Source organism: Bidens hawaiensis, unplaced genomic scaffold (genome assembly GCF_021521415.1).
Source record: "Bidens hawaiensis isolate Kalapana, Puna unplaced genomic scaffold, B.hawaiensis_p1.1 tig00037791_1, whole genome shotgun sequence".
Classification (NCBI taxonomy): domain Eukaryota; kingdom Viridiplantae; phylum Streptophyta; class Magnoliopsida; order Asterales; family Asteraceae; genus Bidens; species Bidens hawaiensis.
This window is the reverse complement of record NW_027496620.1, coordinates 170240-177170: the sequence shown is the minus strand read 5'-3', so window position 1 is coordinate 177170 and position 6931 is coordinate 170240. Positions and strand designations below refer to the sequence as shown.

At 37.3% G+C, this 6931-nt stretch overlaps 1 long non-coding RNA gene across 1 annotated transcript; it reads right to left on the bottom strand.

The window, feature by feature from the left end:
• Positions 1–220: 220 nt before the first annotated feature.
• LOC143589760 (uncharacterized) lies at positions 221–941 on the bottom strand. Its single transcript, XR_013145346.1, has 3 exons — positions 614–941; positions 484–541; positions 221–401 (listed from the first exon to the last, which is right to left on the bottom strand). It is a non-coding gene; the product is annotated as an uncharacterized LOC143589760 (long non-coding RNA).
• Positions 942–6931: the final 5990 nt, after the last annotated feature.

The window sequence follows — 6931 nt, the reverse complement described above, 5'->3', positions numbered from 1 at the left end:
AGACAAATTCCTTTTACTTCCCGAAACACGAACTCTGAAGTCAGGACCTTTGAATGTTTAAAAGACTGCAACTATATAACTAGGCCACCAACTCCAGGACGGTTTTCATTTAGACTTCAATTTTTCTAATACTAAAAACTTATGTTGTAATAAAACTTTAAAAAACACTTTAGAGAGAATCTTTCAATATTAAGGGATTAGAATTTAGAATCTTTCAAAGTTAGACAAATCCTTCTTAAACATAGTAGTACAATATTCTACAAGTCTCATGATAAACAACAGCAAAACATCTAGAATTGTCATGGGGTCTTGTATATGTTAACTTTAATACTTACACCATTAGCAGACCTTTTTAATCCATCAAACTATTATCCTGACAATCGAAGCCTCAGCCGCCACGCCTGTTTTTAAGATTAAAAAAACTGTAACTTTGAACATAGATCATAATTTGTAGTATAAGTACATAACATTACATGTCGGTACCTTCTTTAAAGGAACCATGGGAGATTTCCAACAATGCACTTTTGAGTCCTTTTTCTGCCTGCACATTCGCTAATAATGTCAAGTTCCGCGTAATTAAATAGATATAATTAAGTAAAACAAAGAATCTAACCTTTCAACCCCATTGCAACAAGTGATTTTTTTGCATAAACCACAAATGACAAAAGCGCCACCGGTGCAAGAACATGTTTTTGATGACGTCGTCTCAGAAACAGCCAAAGCAAGATTATTATCAGTTTCGCTAGTCATAGACAAATCTAACGAACGAATCTTCTTATGATGCTTCACACTTTGAGGAAAACAACACGGCTGCTGACATGGCTCTTGACCAGAAAAGTCAACACTCAATGCATTTCCATCACTATTTCTTATCGCTCTTGCTGCCTCTTTTCTCTCACAAGTATGCAAACCATGGGGCCCACCATCCGACGCATCGTTAGCGTTTTTAAGGCTGAGGGGTGTGGGGCGCTAACCTGGGCGCGTGAGCCCCTCTGCTCGCGCCCCCAGGCGCTAACCCCACACCACCGGGGCGCGAGAGGGGCGCGAGCACGAGAACCAAGGCAGGCGCCACCCTGCTAGCGGGAGGAATTGAGCCGTTGAGGTTTGGGAGAATGTGAAAGAGCCGTTGAGGTTTGACTCTGCCTGAGTTAGCTCTAGAATGGGTAATTAACTGCAAAAAAGTTTAATTGTTAATAAAGCTCTAATTAATTGAACGTTATAGGGGATACGAAGGTTGAAGATGTGTCCATTGTTGTGTCTGGTTCTGAAAATATTTTAGAGAGAGAAAATGGTTTTAGAGTTGGAAGAGTTACAGTGCCAAGTTTATGATTTAACATAGAGTTAAATATATGGATGGGTAAGATTCTTTTATCTTTTTTCTTTAAAAGCTGATTCACCTATTTTATAAAAAAATAAAAAAAAAAATCCACTTTAATTTTTTTTTAGATATTAATGTGTTTTTTTAATTAATGTGTGTTTTTTTAAATAATTTATGAGTTTTTTTAATAATACGTTTTTTTAATACATTTATAAAAAAATAAAAAAAAAAACCGCTCGCGCCCCCTCTCGCGCCCCTCCACACCATGTCCCGGGGCGCGAGCACCACAACCAACACCCATCTTATCAAGTTTCTCTCTCTGCCACACGTCACAATATTATTGGCTGGTGCCCCCACTCGCGCCCCCTCTCGCGCCCCCCACACCCCTCAGCCTAATATGGAAGGGTGATACACACGCCATTGCAGTCACGAGTTTACTATCTCTCTCTCTCTCTCTCTAGGATAATACAGTAGGATGGCTGTCAGATTCTCTCTCTATGAATCTGGTTTGGTTGGTTTGTAATATTATTATTATTATTATTTTTGCAGGGGAGAACAGTTGGTTGCAACATTTGGGAGTGAATCACCCTACTACACTACACTACACTACACTACACTACACTACACTCATGACAATATTTCTGTTGACAAAATGGGGTTAGGCTAAAACATACAAAAACAATAATGATGTTTGTCTTTATGTAAGGGAAAATTCCTTAAATAACTCTTAGGCTGAGGGGTGTGGAGCGCTAAGAAGGGCGCAAGAGGCCAGACGATCGCGCCCCGGGGCGCGAGCACCACACCACCGAGGCGCGAGAGGGGCGCGAGAGCGGAAAACGATGCAGGCGCCAGGGGGCTCGCGGGAGCTGTTGCGCGTGAGGGTGCTTGGGGAATGGTGAAAGAGCCGTTGGAGGCTTAAATGTGAATAAAAAAAAAAAAAATTTTCCTCTATATATATCACAATATATATCACATATATCCACACCCAAAACCATTCTCACATACCACACCCAAAACCAATATCACATACCACACCCAAAACCCGAAATCACCCCATATTCCAAACCTTTTTTTAAAAACATGGCTGGAAATTGGTACCCAAACCTAGAATCAGATTACAGTTACGACGATTTATGGTCGGCACCGGACCAACCGATGTTTTATTCGGGGTCGCAACAACCATCCGGCTTTCAACCATCCAACATACAACCGTCTCCTAACTTTGTAGTTCCGGAGACACAAGAACCAGAACCAGAAGGTGAAGCTGCGGGACAAAGAAGACGCGTCCACCGGAAAAAACAAGTTGCAACAGACGGGTCGGGTTCGGCTTCGACAGGAAGGGCGAAACGGAAAATCACTCCGTGGTCATCGGATGAGAAGGAAGCCCTGTGTCGGGCTTGGATAGCCACTTCTGAGGATCGGCGTTGCGGTAATTGTTTTAACGTTTTTAAAAATGATTTTTAATAAAAAAGTTAAATAAAAAAGTTAAATGACATACAAATTTATTATGCATTTTGCAGCGGACTACCAAAAGAGCAAGGTCTTTTGGACAAAGGTTAGGGAGACGTTCTATTCGCTCGTTGGGAGTACAGAGCGGAACGCCGATATGATTTCGGGTCGGTGGACCGAAATCAGAAAATTTGTCGGCTTGTTTACTAATCTGTTCAACAGGAACGCCGGTCGTATGAGACCAAGTGGCAGTGACGATTTGGCGGTCTATAATTTCACTGTCGAAGAGTGGAGGCAGGAATGCCTGCGGAGGTATGGGACGGTGAAGACGTGGGACGATGTAAAGGTGTGGGAGAGGTTGAGAAGGTGTTCCAAGTGGGTTGAGCTAGTGGCGCCGGACCTTGATGCGGAAGTAGGGCCGAAACGGACTAAAACTAGTTCGTCTGGAGCGTACAGCACTTCCGCCGGGTCGGATTGCCGGGTTGGATTCGACCTAAACGTTGCGGGGGAGGAAACGTCTTCACCGCCGAGGAGGCGGCCATTGGGAAGGGACGCCAGGGGGAAAAAACCGGCTGAGTGGGAAGCCGTAAACATCAACGATCTTGTTGAATCCCTCAATAAATTCAACAAAACCATGGAGGTGGTCTCTATTGACAAAAAGGAAAAAAAAAAGAATGAGAGATTTGGACTTCCTTGCAAGAGACTTCAGCCACCTAAATCCGGTCGACCAAATGCTGATGGAAAAACAAAAGGAACGTATCCGGAAGAGGTTGATCGAAGAAGACGAAGCCGAATAATAAGAATAATGTTTTTCTTTAGTACTTTAATTTTTTTTTATATATTAATGTGTTTTTTTAATTAATGTGTGTTTTTTTAAATAATTTCTTGTTTTTTTAATAATACGTTTTTTTAATACATTTATAAAAAAATAAAAAAATAAACCGCTCGCGCCCCCTCTCGCGCCCCTCCACACCATGGCCCGGGGCGCTATCACCACTACCAACACCCATCTTATCAAGTTTCTCTCTCTGCCACACGTCACAATATTATTGGCTGGCGCCCCCACTCACGCCCCCTCTCGCGCCCCCCACACCCCTCAGCCTTACAAAAATCTAAGAAGTGTAATTTTTTTGAAAATTCGACGAGTTATTTGAAAGAATCTAATAGGAAACATTATTAAATCGTCGGACAATACTATTTTATTAGAACATCATTTAGTGGAAAATATGGACTGGTCTTCCAACATTTTCAAATAACTCGTCGGATTTTCAAAAAAAATTACACTTGTCAGATTTCTATTGGTTTAAAGATTTCGTCAGATCTCGTCGGCTCAGCCCAAATTTAATGAGCTATTTTGGGAATATGTAGGGATTTTGGGCTATCCCCCGCTTTCTCTCTTCTCAAAAGGGTTATTTAGGGAATTTTCCCTTTATGTAACTATGTTATTATTAATTTATTATGAATATATGTTTATAGATAATAAAATTTTTTAAAAATCACTAAATTTTCTATATTTTATCTTTTGTACTCACAGTCATTTTTAAGTTTTAACAAATACTTAAAAAGGTATAGAGTATGAGCAGTGTTTTTCAAATTTTACTCATTAACAATAACATTTTTTTTCTATTTGTTCCCAAACAAACACTTTCAACCACGCTCTAAAGGATAGAGAACACGCTCACGTCTTATACAGGATGTGTTGAGAATGCTCTAATGCATTTACATATCGTGTTTGGCATATCCCTCAACTCAATCCTTTTAGGACCTCAAGCGGTGGCGTAGCCAAAATTATATTCCAACGGGTTCAGAAAATTTCCGGGGATGGATGACCGATTGTTTATCACTTATATTTGGGTTTTCTACGGGTTTGATGTTGAAATTTGTACGGGTTCGATGTCAAAATACACTAATATATAACACTAAAATATATTTTTGTACGGGTTGGGCCGAACCCGTTCCCCTTAAGCTGCCTACGCCCCTGACCTCGAGCGAAACATGAAATAAGGGCCCTTTTGATAAATTTTAAAAAATAATCCCACAACTAACAACCCTAAAAACCCATATCATGTAACTACAATTTGTTTGTATAACACCATCCATAATGGGCGTTATCCCCATTATAACGCCGGGAACACCACCTCCCGGGGCGGGAGAAATAGGTGGAAGGCTTGGTAGGGTTTTCTTTTGTTTACTTTTTTAATAATAAAATAATAATAATTTAAACTGCTCCATCCACTACACCTATCACAGTATTTATGTTGACAAAATGGGATTAAGCATTTAAGCTAAAACATACCCAAAAAAATTGTTGTTTGTCTTTATGTTATTATATGAATATATGTTTGTCACCAAGTTAATTCTTTTTTTAACAATAAATTTAATTTTATATTTTATTTTCCATCTAAAATCCTTTAAATCTTACACTTCAAGAATTTAAACTCACCACTTCTATTTTAAAAGGGTGCCACTACACCATTTTAAAAGGGTGGAAGGCATGACACGTTGATATAAATGATAGTGATAAAATTGAAGTCAAATAAGTGTAAAAAAAATGTATAATGCATACACATATTGTTTTTGATGGATAGGGCTTGCTCAAAGTTTTTAGGATCTATAGCTAAAATCATGCCTTTTTTGAGATAAAAGTTTCATACTACAATACTAAATACAATTTGTTTTATCTTTTTTTTTGTAATTTTGGGCCGTAGGGATATTTCACTTGCCCTTAACTCTCAATACTAAATAAAAACCTTTTTTAACAAGGTAGAGCCCCCCCCCCTTCCGCGCGCCCTCGGCGCCACAAGACCGCCCTAAGGGCACCCATAGCATGGAGCCTAAACATATAAAATTAAAACTGAGCCAAGGGTAAAAGCAAGGTAAAAAAGCAATAATAGTCATGGGATAGTTGTGATATACTACAAGTTACATGGTGACATGGTATAAGCCAAGGGTATTTAGGGCATTTACCTCATAGTAAACAGGTTTAGGTTCCAAACTAGTGAAAGGCTGAGACTATGTCATCAAATATCAAGACCACATCACACACACGTGACAGTTCCGGCGCGTGATCTACAAACTTGGCCTCCTTTTTGGTTATGGGCCAGCTTGTTTATTCACTTTGTCACATTACTTATCCGGTTAATTGACTGGACCAACAAATAATATTTTATTACTCACTTCAATAATCAATATTAAATATATTTCTCTATTATTTTTTCAATAATTACATGATTTAGCATCACCCTCTAATTATTTAGTTCTGAACGGCGATTATTGAGGCTAACCTAACCCCACTTGGGGAGAGCCACAATTATATGATGATTATATATATATATATATATATATATTTCAACTAGTTATTTTCAACTTAATTTATATAATACTAGTTTGAGGCCTAAGTATTACGCGAGTAATTGATGAAAATCTTAAACTTTAAGCATTAAGTCAATAAAAAGATCATATATTGGTAATGCAAATACAATTTACATTAAAATTATAGAAATTACATAACTAGGATTACACAAATATGTTACAAATAAGTAAAACATTTCTTGTACATTATATTGTGATTGTATTGGTCGGTATATATTGTTTATCCAAATAAGTAAAACATTCATTTTGTCCATGTCTGCTTGTAACTCTTGATAAAATAGCATATAGTTCCCCCGTGTGACAAGGTTCTTCGAGTACATACTAACCCTTAATAAATGATAATGTATCTATAAATCTAACAAAAACATATATTCATACACAAATTATCATATATTTTAATCAATTAATACGATGTCATTTGAAATCATCTGCTCATGTTTATCAAAAAAAAATCAGATTTCATACTTAGAATCTTTAGAATTTGAAATTGATTGATCATGATAAATTTGTTATATTCTATGTATGACAAATTTTTAATTGATTTTATATTTTACTATTAACAATTGTATAATTAAGCAACATATAAAACCAAAAATTAAAATATAACTAAGTGATTTGTTTCATTTCATATTAATGTAATTTAGAGCAAAATGACAAATACATATTTAACTTAAAGTCATGTTCAAATAACAGTGATTATTCTGAGTTAGCATAATATTAGAAGATTTAAAGTAACATAAAGTGAAATGAGTTACTCTTATTTTGAATAGTTGAATGTATTAGATTAGAAAT